General features: G+C 42.1%; 1 pseudogene; it reads right to left on the bottom strand.

Moving 5' to 3' along the window:
• The window catches only part of LOC141042931 (uncharacterized), a 341,300-nt pseudogene that overhangs the window by 315,212 nt on the left and 8,848 nt on the right, over positions 1–17,240 (bottom strand).

Here is a 17,240-nt window from a genome sequence, read left to right as displayed (position 1 = left end):
TTCCCTGACGTGCACTCCAAGTCCTCTGGATGTATTCTGGTCCAAGAAAAATCACCGCGAAAGTTTCATTCCGTTTGGTATTCCTTTTCTGCGAAACTCTAAAACAAGGAAAAACAAAAACTGGCACTAGGCTCTAGGTTAATAGGTTAGTCCCAAAAATCATATAAAATAGCATATTAATGCATATAAAACATCCAAAACAGATAATATAATAGCATGGAACAATAAAAAATATAGATACGTTGGAGAGGTATCAAGCATCTCCAAGCTTAATTCCCGCTCGTCCTCGAGTAGGTAAATGATAGAAACAGAATTTTTGATGTGGAATGCTACCTAACATATTTATCCATGTAATTTTCTCTATTGTGGCATGAATGTTCAGATCCGTATGATTCAAACCAAAAGTTTAATATTGACATAAAAACAATAATACTTAAAGCATACTAACAAGATAATTATGTCTTCTCAAAATAACATGACCAAAGAAAGGTTATCCCTACAAATACTCTTCCATGTCACATACATCTTGGTGGAGCCCTCAAAATGATAGAAATTAAAAGCAAGCACTCATCACCAAGCAAAGTGAATGATCATACATGGGATATAAGAGATAATATCATCCAAGCAAGCATTAAAGTAGCATATGATCAAACACATGATCATACAAGTATCTCACACAAGGACATAGAGTATCAAACAAGCACACAATAAAGTTCAACCAAATAGCAAGAGAGACAAAGAAGCAAAACACTCTCTCTCGAAGCCTCTGATCTATACATTTCTCCCCCTTTGGCAACAAGTTACCAAAAAGTTCGAAAATGCATAGTGCTATGCGTCTCTCAGGCTTGGTCTTTAGGAGGTGGTGTAGAGAGAACTCCAAGGACGAAGGCATCAGTTGATGTAGCTGGAGCTAGTGGAGTGGCTTCTGGAGGTGGAACTGAAGCTGTTGCTGCTCGTGCAGATGAAGTAGCTCTTGTATATGGCACTGGCACTGCAGCTGACCTCTGACCTCTTGGCACTCGCTGAAAAGCATCTGTAGTACCCTGTCCTCTCTTCTCCTCTGCTTCCTCCTGGAGCTGCTCAACTGCTGTCTGAATCTCAGTGACCTTCAGATCAAGATCATAAAACTTGGTCTCTATGATCCTCTAAGCTCTCCTGATTCTGAGTCAGGGTGGCCAAGCCCTTCTCAATCCTCAATGTAGCTTGAATCAGATAGGCTAGTTGATCTTGTTTGCTCTTTAGGAACACTTCAGATGCCTCCTCAATACTTGGCATCTTTGCAGCTTTCTCTGCATTTGCCTTAGCTCTCTTTTCTTGTGCTTGCACTGATGAAGGTTCATCCTCATTCATCACAACTGTGTTATCTTCAAAATCTGGGTGCAAGGGTAAATGCTCCTTGTCCAACAAGTAAGTACCTGTGCCCATCTTTGAGTTGATGAGCACCTGAATGTGTGGAGCATACCCACAAGATATTTTCTGGTCAGCAGCTGTCCTCTTGATTGTCTCCACAATCAGACTCATGACCTTGAATTTTTGTGGAACATCAAAGATCTGCAGCAAGTTGATGGAATGTCCTCTAATCATCTTGTGATTTCCAGATTTGGGTAACAGAGTATGCCTTAAGATGGTGTTGATAGTAGGCAGACCAGACAACAAATAGTGTACAGATCCAAACTTGTGTGTGTCCAAAGCTTTGTCTGGGGTCTCTTTGTACATATTTGCCATAGAGTTGTGGTCTTTTTTCTTCTTGGCATACACATCCAAATCATCCTCATGCTCTTCTGGGGCATTGATCAATTTGGCCCATTCTTCAATAGTTGATTGGTACCTTGGACCTTCAGACATCCACACTATCCTTCCATCTGGATAGAAATGAGCAGTGGAGTAGAATTGCATGATTAGCTCATCATTCCATTTTGTGAGCTTCTGTCCAACAAACTTGTCAACTCTGCAAGATTTGAAGCTTTCATGTACTCCTGGGAAGTGATCTTCATTCTCATCAATGAATGCCCAATCAACCCACTTCATATCACAGACAATTGGCTTCTTGTCAAGCAGAATAGTCTCATAGAAATCTTGTTGTTCTTTGGTGTGGAACCTATAGTCCACTGCAGTCCTCCTCCTCACAGCATAGGGATCAGACTATCTGCACAATATCAGTCCTGCATCCTTCCTGATGTGCATGTTCTCTGCCACTGGATGAGTGTCATTGTGATCTGGAATATTTGGTTTCAGTCTTCTCAGCACTTGGGCTTCATCATCTTCTTCTTTAACTTCAGGCACTGGGGCCTTGTTCTTCTCTTCAGCATGAATGTTTCTGGTGCTTCTCTTTGGCTTAGAAGGCTTCTGAGCTTGAGCTGTTGCTTTGGGAGCAGTTTTGGGCTTTGATGGAGCAGCCCCTGACTTGATGGCATCTCGCATGAGCTTCTGGGACTTGGGTGCTGGTGCAGCATCCTCTTCCTCTTCATCTTCTTCATCAGAAGAATGCCTCTCATATTCTTCCATGGGGTCCACCTTCTTGCACCATCTTCCTCGCTTTCTTTCCTTCTTCTTCTACTTCTCCTCACCAGCAGTCTCTCCTCCAGTAGATTTGGAGGGTTCCTGAGTGGAGGCTCTGGCCTTAGACATAGGAACTCTTTTTGCTGGTGCCTTCTTGTTCAACCCTGGCTTGGTTGCAGCAGCTGTGGCATACTCCTTCTTCAAGACTTTCTTCTTTGAGCTCACTTCTTCTTCAACAGCCACATAATCCTCATCCTCAGAATCTGAGGTTCTCTTCTTCCTTGATCTGGTGGCTGCTTTGGGCAAGTTACTTGGTGTGCTCCTGCTGCCCTCATCATAGCCAGGGGCGTACCTACGTAATGCCAACCGGTGTCACATGACACCGGGTAATTGTTCTGATTATGTTATATATATATCCCATTTAGGCGTGTGACACCGGTAAAAAATGTTGTTGGACACCGGCGAGAAGTGCTACCTCTTGAGCATGCATTGGTTTTCCCTTGAAGAGGAAAGGGTGATGCAACAAAGTAGCGTAAGTATTTCCCTCAGCTTTTGAGAACCAAGGTATCAATCCAATAGGAGGCCAGACGCAAGTCCCTCGTACCTACACAAACAAATAAGAACCTTGCAACCAACGCGATAAAGGGGTTGTCAATCCCTTCACGGCCACTTGCAAAAGTGAGATCTGACAGAGATGATAATTTTTTTGGTATTTTTATGATAAAGATTGAAAGTAAAGATTGCAAAGTAAAAATAGATTGGAAACTTATATGATGGAAAATAGACCCGGGGGCCATAGGTTTCACTAGTGGCTTCTCTCAAGATAGCATAAGTATTATGGTGGGTGAACAAATTACTGTCGAGCAATTGATAGAAAAGTGCATAATTATGAGAATATCTAGGCATGATCATGTATATAGGCATCACGTCCGTGACAAGTAGACCGACTCCTGCCTGCATCTACTACTATTACTCCAAACATCGACCGCTATCCAGCATGCATCTAGAGTATTAAGTTCATAAGAACAGAGTAATGCATTAGGCAAGATGACATGATGTAGAGGGATAAACTCAAGCAATATGATATAAACCCCATCTTTTTATCCTCAATGGAAACAATACAATATGTGTCGTTTCCCCTACTGTCACTGGGATCGAGCAACGCAAGACTGAACCCAAAGCTAAGCACTTCTCCCATTGCAAGAAAGATCAATCTAGTAGGCCAAACCAAACTGATAATTCAAAGAGACTTGCAAAGATAACCAATCATACATAAAAGAATTCAGAGAAGATTTGAATATTGTTCATAGATAATCTTGATCATAAACCCACAATTCATCGGATCTCGACAAACACACCGCAAAAAGAGTTACATCGAATAGATCTCCAAGAAAATCGAGGAGAAGTTTGTATTGAGATCCAAAGAGAGAGAAGAAGCCATCTAGCTAATAACTATGGACCCAAAGGTCTGTGGTAAACTACTCACACATCATTGGAGAGGCTATGGTGTTGATGTAGAAGCCCTCCGTGATCGATTCCCCCTCCGGCGGAGCGTCGGAAAAGGCCCCAAGATGGGATCTCACGGGTACAGAAGGTTGCGGCGGTGGAAATAGGTTTTCGTGGTGCTCCTGGTTGGTTTCGGGGTACATGGGTATATATAGGAGGAAGAAGTAGGTCGGTGGAGCCACGAGGGGCCCATGAGGGTGGGGGCGCGCCCAGGGGGGCAGGCGCGCCTCCCTACCTCGTGGCCTCCTCGGTTGTTTCTTGACGTCCACTCCAAGTCCTCTGGATCACGTTTGTTCCAAAAGTCACGCTCCTGAAGGTTTCATTCTGTTTGGACTCCGTTTGATATTCCTTTTCTGCGAAACACTGAAATAGGAAAAAAAACAGCAATTTGCACCGGGCCTTGGGTTAATAGGTTAGTCCCAAAAATAATATAAAAGTGTATAGTAAAGCCCATTAAACATCCAGAACGGATAATATAATAGCATGGAACAATCAAAAATTATAGATACGTTGGAGACGTATCAAGAAGCCACCAGACTGAGTGCTTGTGCAGCCCATCTAATGGCCCGTGCAGTCACGCACTCCCAAGAATTGATCAATCTGATCGATTGACTCAAAAAAAGTATCTGATCGATTGATTCGCTTTGTGTGTATCTGCCCATATTGCCTTTTGGTTTCTCGCTTCCTCTGCACTGAATCCTCATGGCCTCGTCCTCGTCCTATAGGCCACCCCCGTGGCTCACCATCGCATGACAGCACGCCGACTTTTTCCCTGGATCACTGGAGAAAATATTAGGGCAAGGTAACTCCCTTATCTTTTTCAAGTCCAAGCCTCGACTAGAGTTTTGAATCTCAAAGGTCTTAAAATTGAGAATTAGCTTATGGTACTTTTTCAAATTCGGGAGTGGTTCCCATCTGTTTGAAAATTGGATTACTATGATATTCCAGAAAAATTGTGATTCACATCTACTTGAGAATTGGATTATTGTGATTTTTCAGGTTTTCGTGGTGATTTTCTAATTTACCAATAAACTTTGTTTCCTTAGTTTCGAATTTTGTATGTATATAATCAACTTGTATTTAAACTGTTGATTGCTATTTTTATGCAAATCATGTACTACGAGCATGATTTTAAATTGTCCGCGAAATCTTCGTGATCGCGCCGCAATTGCTGTTGGCGAGCCTCGAGACTACATTGTGGTAACCTCTATGAAATCCTCAAATTCAGCAAAAACTTCCAAATATCATATATCCCCGATAGAAAACAACTCGATATAGCTGCTGAGAGAGGTTGCCCCGAATTTTTTTCTCCCCCGAATAAAAGCAATTTCTACATGGGACACCGAGACATTTTCGTTCTGGGTCCGCCCCTGATCATAGCTGCTTGAGGGACTAGTGCCCTCACTCATTTGCACTTGCTCTTCAGTTTTGTTCTGGCTATCACTATGGTCAGACATCTTGGCAAGCAAATTGACAGCAAACCCTGTGAATAGATATAGATGAGGTAGAATAGATGAGCATCACAAAGTGCAGAGTTTTTGCAAAACAGATGAGTCAAGAACTTAGTTTTAGTTCTCCACAGAAAGCATTTCGGAGCTACCAATTTGTTAAACTCGGTGACACCGAAGCAACTTTTGGAACCTAAACTAGTGAACTCGGTCAGACCGAGTCATAGTTCGTTGACTCCGAGATTGCTAGGGTTTCACAGAGAGTTGAACTCGGTCACACCGATTTGCAATTTTCGGTCAGACCGAAAAACGCATGTGCAATGGCCTAAGCCAAATCGGTGAGACCGATTTCTACAACTCGGTCGGTCCGAGATGAGTTCGGCGGAGACCTAACCCTAAATTTTTGAATCAAACCTAACCTAAGGGATGTTTTCTCTGGATAGATTGTTTTCATACGTGGTAATGATCATGGCAAAGCAATGTGCTAGGAATCGGAGTAAGGAAATAGCACAATGATCGAACTCATACCCTAGTTCGGCGGGAGTTCGCTACGACGACAACGGCGGAGCAGAATTCCATTGACGGCGACGGAAACCAGCGACGGGAGGTTGCTAGCGGCGAGGAGATGATCCGGAGACCCGAGGAGGCAGAGCAGGATATGCGCGGGCTGAGGGCTTTTGAAGAAATTTCCAAAATCTCACCCGTGGATATATATATATGTATATATATATATATCCCGACCCTATCAGTGTGACTGAGTGGAACAACTCGGGGGCACCAAGATGCAGAATCGCAAGCGGTTACTGCAACTCGGTGTGACCGAAAGGTTCAAATCGGTTGCACCGAGATGGAAAACCTAGATCAACTTAGGGAACTTGGTGTGACCGAAGTGGATGACTCGGTCATACTAAAATGCACAAAGAGGTTTTGGAAGTTTAAGCCTATGACGAATCGGGGACTCTGAGTGCTCCTCACACAGAGTGGTTCGAATTTGACTTGATCAAACTTTGTGATGTAGCATGAATAGAGTTTGAGACGAGAAAAGCATAGATAGCTAGAGGGAGTTCTTAGGCATTCTTGTCCATCCATTTGGCAAAATAGAAAAAGCCAAACAATCAAAGCAACAAATGGATGTCCTCGAATGAGTAAAATATGCAATCAACATGCTCACACAATAAAATGGCAAGTGAAATATGTGACAAAGCATGCACAAACACTCTAGCATCTATCAAGCAATTTGGTGATGACTAGGTCATCTATATATGAGTACATTGACTTAGGAGTCAAATGAGAACATTTGATCATAGGTCATACTCATCGTTTAAGCACAAGTGGGGTTACCACTTTTACATAAAGCATTGTTGTGTTCACACCATTAGAGTTGCTTTAGCTCAATTGATTAGAGTAAAGCTCCCCCTAGATGTGATATCCCCCCTAAGAGGGATGAACTAACCTTGGGTTTTGTTGATGATGACTTCATGTAGGTGTTGAAGATGTAGATGCTCGATGTTGATGTAGATCATTCGGAGCAATCTTTTGGAGTGAGTCGCCTTTCAATACCTACACGGGTTAGTCCCACAAGGAACAAGCAAGGATATCCATAGACATAGAGTGATGCATACACAAGATGATGTCCATGAAAGCATTAGGTTACCTTGTCCCTTGTCTTACCAACAAGCGGGTTTGTGACTCCTTGAACTAGTGCAAGATATGGAAGTTTTTTTCCCTTGTCCTTGCCAAAATGATAAGAGTGGAGTATGTTGGCGGAGTCACCCTCAAGAACTCTCTAGTTCTTCTTCTTCGGGATCCACACCATCTTGATGGGAATCCTTGGAGTCGTAGTCGTACTTGATGAGGTAGAACTTGATGTAGTCTTGGGAACCCACTTGACCAAGGCCTTAGGTGCTTCTTCAAATGCATCAATTTCCTCTTGAAGCTTGTCCTTGCCTTTTTGCTTGTGGTCTTGTGGTGGAAGATCATCTTGAGCTTGTGTCCCTTTGAAAGAAGTAGGATCATACTTCTCTTGTTGAGGAACAAACTTCGTTTTGGGGTATTGATCTTCTTCCCACTCAACTCCATTGGCATTGAACTTTCGTTCAAAACCAATAGCTTGATTCTTCCGGTGTCTTCCTTGCTTGCGTACAATTTCCTCAATTTGCTTACTTCCGTCAAGGCTCTTGTAAACACCTTTCTCTATAATTCCCTTAAATACGCTATTTTCTTGCTCAAGTGTAACTTGGCTAAGAGAATCATTAGTGGAATCAAGAGAACTACTAGATGCAACAACATTGGATTTAGCATGATTGTTGCTACTACTAGATGAAGAATCTTTCTTGCTCTTGTTGCTAGATTTAACTTGTGGCATGTAAGTAGACAAGAGTAAACGCTTGGCAATGTAAGAAGAACTTTTCTTGCGAAGATCATCATTGATTGCCTTTAAAAACTCATGGTCTTGCTCAAGGTTGAGCTTTTCAAAGCGTAGCTTATCATGAGTCTTTAAAAGTTCTCGATGATCTTCCAAGGTAGTTTCATGAGCTAACTTAAGAGTGTTTAGTTCTTTAGTTAGACGCTCAATCTCCTTCTTATCATCATCATTCGTTTTATCTTGATTATCATGATTAATGGCAAGTTCATCATAGTTTTCATCACTAGAGTTGTCAACAAGTAAATCATCATCACCTAGCAAATCATCTTCATCACTATTGAAATCAACATACTCAGGATGTGATACCTTTGGACCTTTAGCCATGAAGCATCTTCCAATCCCTTCATTTGGTGAATCATATATGTCGTAGGAGTTGGTTGACACAAGTGCTAGACCGTCAACACCTTCGTCTTGAGTATATTCGGAGTCGGAGTGATAACTTCTCTTGGAGTGATGGTCGGAGTCGGAGCCGGATACCAATTCACCAACATGAGCTTGATGTCTTCGTTTTGTGTAGCTCTTTGGTGATTTGTCCTTCCTTTCTGAATCCTTGCTTCCGCGAGAGGTTCTTCGTTCATAATGATCATCTCTACTCCTCCTTTCTCTTGGTGGTGATTCTTCTCTTCTATTTCTTCTTTTGGGTGAATCTTCTCTTCTTTTGTAGGGGGTGTACACTCATTGGAGTAGTGCCCGGGTCTTCCACAATTGTAGCAATTATGTTCACGACTCGAAGATCTTTTGTCATTGTAGGACCTTGACTTGGAACTTCTTTCCTTGCTTCTACTCTTGTAGAACTTGTTGAAATTCTTCACCATTAGGATCAATTCTTCATTGAAGGTTTGTTTCTCACTTGAAGATGTGGGAGCATCACATGAGGCATTGTAAGCACCACTTGACTTGTTGTGAAGCTCTTCCTTATCCTTGAGTGACATCTCATGAGCAACAATTCTTCCAATGACTTCCGTAGGCTTGAGATCTTTGTAATTGGGCATCATTTGGATCAATGTGCACACGGTTTCATATTTTCCATCCAAGGATCTTCTGGATGATAAATCTATCGGTCATCTCTTCACTTCCTAAGCCGGCAATCTCATTTGTGATGAGAGCAAGCCTATAGTACATTTCAGCGACACCTTCACCATCCTTCATTTTGAACTTGTCAAGTTGACTTTGAAGCACATCCAATTTGGATTCCTTGACGGAGTCGGTACCTTCATGCATATCAATCAAAGTATCCCAAATTTCCTTTGCATTCTCAAGACGGCTGATTTTGTTGAATTCTTCGGGGCACAATCCGTTGAAGAGAATATCACAAGCTTGAGCATTGTATTGCAGCATCTTCAACTCTTCCGCGGTAGCTTCACAGTTCGGTTCTCTCCCATCAAAGAATTCACCTTGCAAGCCAATACACACAATAGACCAAACGGCGGAGTTATGTCCAAGAGTATACATTTTCATTTTATGCTTCCAACTAGCAAAATTAGTACCATCAAAGTAAGGACCTCTACGGTGGTAATTTCCCTCGCTAGATGCCATACTCTCCTAGGTTGTGAAACCAATGCTATGATCACCAAAAGCTATGGAAATCAAGGCAAATGGAGACTAAAGCTCTGATACCACTTGTAGGATCGAAAGTATGTCTAGAGGGGGGTGATTAGACTACTTCACCAAATAAAAATCTAGCCTTTTTCTTAATTTTATGTCTTGGCTGATTTTAACAACTTAGCATAAGTCAAGCAATCAACCTACACATGCAAGTCTAAGAGTATAGCAGTGGAATGTAAAACATTGCACATGAAGGTAAAGGCAAGAGTTTGGAGGGAGCAAACGCAATGTAGACACGGAGATTTTTGGCGTGGTTCCGATAGGTGGTGCTATCGTACATCCACGTTGACGGAGACTTCAACCCACGAAGGGTAACGGTTGCGCGAGTCCATGGAGGGCTCCACCCACGAAGGGTCCACGAAGAAGCAACCTTGTCTATCCCAGCATGGCCATCGCCCATGAAGGACTTGCCTCACTAGGGTAGATCTTCACGAAGTAGGTGATCTCCTTGCCCGTACAAACTCCTTGGTTCAACTCCACAATCTTGACGGAGGCTCCCAAGTGACACCTAACCAATCTAGGAGACACCACTCTCCAAGAGGTAATAGATGGTGTGTTGATAATGAACTCCTTGCTCTTGTGCTTCAAATGATAGTCTCCCAACACTCAACTCTCTCTCACAGATTTGGATTTGGTGGAAAGATGATTTGAGTGGAAAGCAACTTGGGGAAGGCTAGAGATCAAGATTTATGTGGTTGGAATGGAATATCTTGACCTCAACACATGAGTAGGTGGTTCTCTCTCTGAAAATGTATGCTGGAAGTGTAGGCATGTTCTGATGGCTCTCCTCACGAATGAAGGAAGGGTGGAGGGGTATATATAGCCTCCACACAAAATCTAACCGCTACACATAATTCACCAAACTCGGTGGGACCGAATCAGAAAACTCGATCAGACCGATTTAGTTCAAAATGTGAACATTAGGCTTTTTGGTGGGACTGACATGTCAACTCGGTGAGACCGATTTCATTAGGGTTAGGGCACAACATAATCTCTGTGAGACCGATTACACAAACTCGGTAGGACCGACTTTGGTAATAAGCTAACCAGAGAGTTGGTCAGGCAAACTCGGTGGGACCGATTCGCTCATCTCGGTGAGACTGAAACGTTACGAAGGGGGAACAGAGAGTTTGCATTGCGAACTCGGTGGGACCGATTGCTCATCTCAGTTGGACCGAAACAATACGAAGGGAAATCGAGAGTTTGCAATCCCATCTCGGTGAGATGGAGATCCCTATCGGTGAGACCGAAGTGACTAGGGTTAGTGGCAATGGCAATGTCAAGTGAACTCGGTGGCGCTGGATATAATATTTCGGTGGGGCCGAGTTAGACTTTTGGTTTGGAACATATGTGGATATGAGAAAGTGGTTGAGGGTTTTTGGAGCATATCACTAAGCATTTTGAGCAAGCAAGCCATTAAGCAACACCTCATCCCCTTTTATTAGCATTGTCCTTTCCTATGGACTCAATGTGATCTTGGATCACCAAAAGTAAAATGTAGAGTCTTGAGCTTGAGCCAATATGTGTCCTTAGCATTTTGAGGGGTTTACAATTCTAATCCATGCCATGCCAATCATTGAACTTTCCTGAAATATTTATCTTGGAATAGCATTAGCTCAGTGAGCTATATGTTGTTAATAATTACCAAAACCACCCAGGGATAGTTGCACTTTCAAGAGGCAATGGTGTTGATGTAGAAGCCCTCCGTGATCGAATCCCCCTCCGGCAGGACACTGGAAAAGGCGCCTAGATGGGATCTCACGGGTACAGAAGGTTGCGGCAGTGGAAAAGTGTTTTCATGGCTCTCCTTATTTGTTTTGGAATATTTGAGAATATATAGGCGAAAGAAATAGGTCGGTGGAGTCAAGAGGGGCCCACAAGGGTGGGGGGCGTGCCATACCCCCTGGGCGCGCCCTCCGTCCTTGTGGTTCCCTCGTGGCTTCCCTGACGTGCACTCCAAGTCCTCTGGATGTCTTCTGGTCAAGGAAAAATCACCGCGAAAGTTTCATTCCGTTTGGTATTCCTTTTCTGCGAAACTCTAAAACAAGGAAAAAACAGAAACTGGCACTGGGCTCTAGGTTAATAGGTTAGTCCCAAAAATCATATAAAATAGCATATTAATACATATAAAACATCCAAAACAGATAATATAATAGGATGGAACAATAAAAAATTATAGATACGTTGGAGACGTATCAAGCATCCCCGAGCTTAATTCCCGCTCGTCCTCGAGTAGGTAAATGATAAAAACAGAATTTTTGATGTGGAATGCTACCTAACATATTTATCCATGTAATTTTCTCTATTGTGGCATGAATGTTTAGATCCGTATGATTCAAAACAAAAGTTTAGTATTGACATAAAAACAATAATACTTAAAGCATACTAACAAGATAATTATGTCTTCTCAAAATAACATGGCCAAAGAAAGGTTATCCCTACAAATACTCTTCCATGTCACATACATCTTGGTGGAGCACTCAAAATGATAGAAATTAAAAGCAAGCACTCATCACCGAGCAAAGTGAATGATCATATATGGGATATAAGAGATAATATCATCCAAGCAAGCATTAAAGTAGCATATGATCAAACACAGGATCATACAAGTATCTCACAAGGACATAGAGTATCAAACAAGCACACAATAAAGTTCAACCAAATAGCATGAGAGACAAAGAAGCAAAACACACTCTCTCGAATCCTATGACATATACATTTCTCCCCCTTTGGCAACAAGTTACCAAAGAGTTCAAAAATGCATAGTGCTATGCGTCTCTCAGGCTTGGTCTTCGGGAGGTGGTGTAGAGAGAACTCCAAGGACGAAGGCATCAGTTGATGTAGCTGGAGCTGGTGGAGTGGCTGCTGGAGGTGGAACTGAAGTTGTTGCTGCTGGTGCAGATGAAGTAGCTCTTGTATCTGGCACGGGCACTGCAGCTGACCTCTGACCTCTTGGCACTCGCTGAAAATCATCTATTGTACCCTGTCCTCTCTTCTCCTTTGCTTCCTCCTGGAGCTGCTCAACTGCTGTCTGAGTCTCAGTGATCTTTAGATCAAGATCATAAAACTTGGTCTCTATGATCCTCTCCAAGCTCTCCTGATTCGGAGTCAGGGTGGCCAAGCCCTTCTCAATCCTCAATGTAGCTTGAATCAGATAGGCTAGTTGATCTTGTTTGCTCTTCAGGAACACTTCATATGCCTCCTTAGTACTTGGCTTCTTTGCAGCTTTCTCTACCTTTGCCTTAGCTCTCTTTTCTTGTGCTTGCACTGATGAAGGTTCATCCTCATTCATCACAACTATGTTATCTTCAAAATCTGGGTGCAAGGGTAAATGCTCCTTGTCCAACAAGTAAGTACATGTGCCCATCTTTGAGTTGATGAGCACCTAAATGTGTGGAGCATACCCACAAGATCTTTTCTGGTCATCAGCCGTCCTCTTGATTGTCTCCACAATCAGACTCATGACCTTGAATTTTTGTGGAACATCAAAGATCTGCAACAAGTTGATGGAATGTCCTCCAATCATCTTGTGATCTCCAGATTTGGGTAACAGAGTATGCCTTAAGATGGTGTCGATAGTAGGCAGACCAGACAGCAAATAGTGTACAGATCCAAACTTGTGTGTGTCCGAAGCTTTGTCTGGGATCTCTTTGTACATATTTGCCATAGAGTTGTGGACTTTCTTCTTCCTGGCATACACATCCAAATCATCCTCATGCTCTTCTGGGGCATTGATCAACTTGGCCCATTCTTCAATAGTTGATTGGTACCTTGTACCTTCAGACATCCACACTATCCTCCCATCTGGATAGAAATGAGCAGTGGAGTAGAATTGCATGATTAGCTCATCAGTCCATTTTGTGAGCTTCTGTCCAACAAACTTGTCAACTCCACAAGCTTTGAAGCTTTCATGTACTCCTGGGAACTGATCTTCATTGTCATCGATGAATGCCCAATCAACCCACTTCATATCACAGACAATTGGCTTCTTGTCAAGCAGAATAGTCTCATAGAAATCTTGTTGTTCTTTGGTGTGGAACCTGTAGTCCACTGCAGTCCTCCTCCTCACAGCATAGGGATCAGACTGTCTCCACGATCTCAGTCATGCTTCCTTCCTAATGTGCATGTTCTGTGCCACTTGATGAGTGTCATTGTGATCTGGAATTTTTGGTTTCAGTCTTCTCAGCACTTGGGCTTCATCATCTTCTTCTTCAACTTCAGGCACTGGGGCCTTGTTCTTCTCTTCAGCAGGAATGTTTCTGGTGCTTCTCTTTGGCTTAGAAGGCTTCTGAGCTTGAGCTGTTGCTTTGGGAGCAGTTTTGGGCTTTGATGGAGCAGCCCCTGACTTGATAGCATCTCCCATGAGCTTCTGGGACTTGGGTGCTGGTGCAACATCCTCTTCCTCTTCATCTTCTTCATCAGAAGAATGCCTCTCATATTCTTCCATGGGGTCCACCATATTGCACCATCTTCCTCGCTTTCTTTCCTTCTTGTAAGGTAACGAGGAGCAGAAGGAAATGACAAGTGGTTTTCAACAAGGTAATGTCTGCAAGTGCTGAAATTGTAAGTAGCAGAGTAGTTTGATAGCAAGATAATTTGTAACGCGCAAGTAACGATAGTACTAACAAAAGTGCAGCAAGGTAGCCCAATCCTTTTGAGGCAAAGGACATGCCAAAACGGTCTCTTATGATAAGCGAAGCATTCTTGAGGGTACACGGGAATTTCATCTAGTCACTTTCATCATGTTGGTTTAATTCATGTTCGGTACTTTGATAATTTGATATGTGGGTGGACCGGTGCTTAGGTGATGTTCTTACTTGAACAATCCTTGTACTTATGATTAACCCTCCCGCAAGCATCCGCAACTACGAGAAAAGTATTAAGAATAAATTTTAACGATAGCATTAAACTTTTGGATCCAATCGGTCCCTTACAGAATAGCGCATAAACTGGGGTTTAAGCTTCTGTCACTCTCGCAACCCATCATCTAATTTCTACTCCACAATGCATTCCCTTAGGCCCAAATATGGTGAAGTTTCATGTATTCGACATTCACATGACACCACTAAGGGAATCACAACATACTTACTATCAAAATATCGAACACATATCAAGTTCACATGATTACTTGCAACATGATTTCTCCCGTGACCTCAAGAACAAAAGTAACTACTCACAAATGATAATCATGCTCAAGATCAGAGTGGTATTAAATAGCATAATGGATCTGAACATAAAATCTTCCACCAAATAAACGATATAGTAATCAACTACAAGATGTAATCAACACTACTAGTCACCGACAAGCACCACTCTATAGTTCCGGTAACAAGATTGAACACAAGAGATGAACTAGGGTTTGAGATGGTGCTGTTGAAGATGTTGATGGAGATTGCCCTCCCCAAGATGGGAGAGTTGTTGGTGATGATGATGACGATGATTTCCCCCTCTGGGAGGGAAGTTCCCTCGGCGGAATCGCTCCACCGGAGGGCAATAGTGCTCCTGCCCAACTTCCGCCTCGAGACGGCGGCACTCCATCCCAAAAGTCCTCTCCTTATTTTTTCTAGGTCAAAACGACCTATATACCAGAAGATGGGCACTGGAGGTGGGCCTGGGTGATCACAACCCACCAGGGCGCGCCTGGGCTCCGTGGCGCGCCCAGGTGGGTTGTGGCCACCTGGTGGGCCCCCTCTGGTAGTTATTTGCTCCAATATTCCTCAAATATTCCATAAAAATCTCCGTGAAGTTTCAGCTTGTTTGGAGTTGTGCAGAATAGGTAGCCTGATGTAGCTTTTCCAGGTCCAGATTTCCAGCTGCCGGAATTCTCCCTCTTTGTGTATACCTTGCATATTATGAGAGAAAAGGCATTAGAATTACTCCAAAAAGAATTATTATGGATAAAAACATTATAAATAACAGTAAGAAAACATGATGCAAAATGGACGTATCAACTCCCCCAAACTTAGACCTCGCTTGTCCTCAAGAGAAAACCGAAATTGAAAAACATGTCCACATGCTTTGAGAGAGAGGTGTCGATAAAAACAAAATACGAACATAGACGCATCATATTGATTATTATAACAACAACAAAATTGAACATAAGACTTTTATGATAGAACTTTTATCATATACTTCCCATGAATAAGTAACAATTCATCACACCATTGAAGTATAAAGCAAAAACTCAAAAACCAACAAACTATGTTCTCAGTCAACTTTGCAACTACAATTCATCATCTTTTTCAGGAAGGGTCACGTATCGAAGCCTTTAGGCAAGTCCACATACTCAACCATCATATAGTCTTCTATGATTGCTAACACTCACCACGTACACATGAGCAAAATGTTTCAACCGGACACATAGAAAGATAGGGGCTTATAGTTTCGCCTCCCAACGTATTCACCTCAAGGGTGATGTCAACAATAATAACTCATGCCATCTATATTCAACTAGACCTATGTGCCTAGATCTTTCCTCACCACATGATGCTTGCCAAAGGAGAAAAATAAAAGGGAATAGAAGGAAAACTTTGACTCTTTGCATAAAAGTAAATACATGAAGGTAAAGGATAGGCCCTTCATAGAGGGAAGCAGAGGTTGCCATGCGCTTATTGTTTGTATGCTCAACCCCTTAGTGCAAAAGAATGTCACGTTGCATTGCCCCTTGTGATAGAGACCTTTATTATGCAGTCTATCGCTTTTATTCTGCACCATCACAAGTTCGTGCAACACACAATTTTCTCTTACACTAAATGATCTCACACTTTTATAAGCAATTTTTATTGCCTTTTTGCACCGATGAAAACTTACTTGAGGGGTCTTGCTCAATCCCAAGGTAGGTATGGTGGACACTTGAAAATAAGATTTGGGTTTAAGGGTTTTTGGATGCACAAGTAGTATCTCTACTTAGTGCGGAATTTTTGGCTAGCAAAGATAGGGGGCAAGCACCACATGTTGAAGGATCTATGACAATATAACTTCTATGTGAATATAAACAAACATAAACCATTAAGTTGTCTTCCTTGTCCAACGTCAACAATTTTGGCATATAATATTTTGATGATGGCTCACAATCACAAAAGATTTCTAGGATAGTATATTTATATGTGAATCTTCTCTTCCCTTATTAATTCTTTCATGAGTTGCATCATTGACTAATGCTATGTTTGTCAATCTCTAATAAAAATTTCTACTTATACTTTTCCTTATGTGGTGTCATCACCTACCATAAGATTAGTATATGATCTCTTTTATTATTTATTTCCTTTCTCTTTTTCTTCCTTATTTATTTTCTTTTATTTGCAACATGAAAGTAAAGAAAGCAAAAACTCAAACTAAACTTTATTATATATCTTGCACACGATTACAAGGATACTCCCTCCGTTCCTAAATATTTGTCTTTTTGGAGATTTCAAATGGACTACCACATATGGATGTATATAGACATATTTTAGACTGTAGATTCACTCATTTTGCTCCGTATGTAGTCACTTGTTGAAATCTCTAGAAAGACAAATATTTAGGAATGGAGGGAGTAGATCACTAAGCAAACTCTCAAAGAACAAAGGATTGAACTAAACGTTTATTCATCTAAAGAAAAAGATCGAACTAAGATAAGTAAAGGTAAAAAGATAGTGGGATGATACGATACCGGGGCACCTCACCCAAGCTTGGCGTAAGCCAAGGGGAGTGCCCATACCCGATACTCAGGTCTCTTTTGGTGGTGAAGAGGATGATGTTGGTGATGAAGAAGGGAT

This window comes from Aegilops tauschii, chromosome 3 (genome assembly GCF_002575655.3).
Source record: "Aegilops tauschii subsp. strangulata cultivar AL8/78 chromosome 3, Aet v6.0, whole genome shotgun sequence".
In the NCBI taxonomy this organism is placed as follows: domain Eukaryota; kingdom Viridiplantae; phylum Streptophyta; class Magnoliopsida; order Poales; family Poaceae; genus Aegilops; species Aegilops tauschii.
Note: the sequence above shows the minus strand (reverse complement) of the source record. Positions and strands in the feature narration are given on the sequence as shown.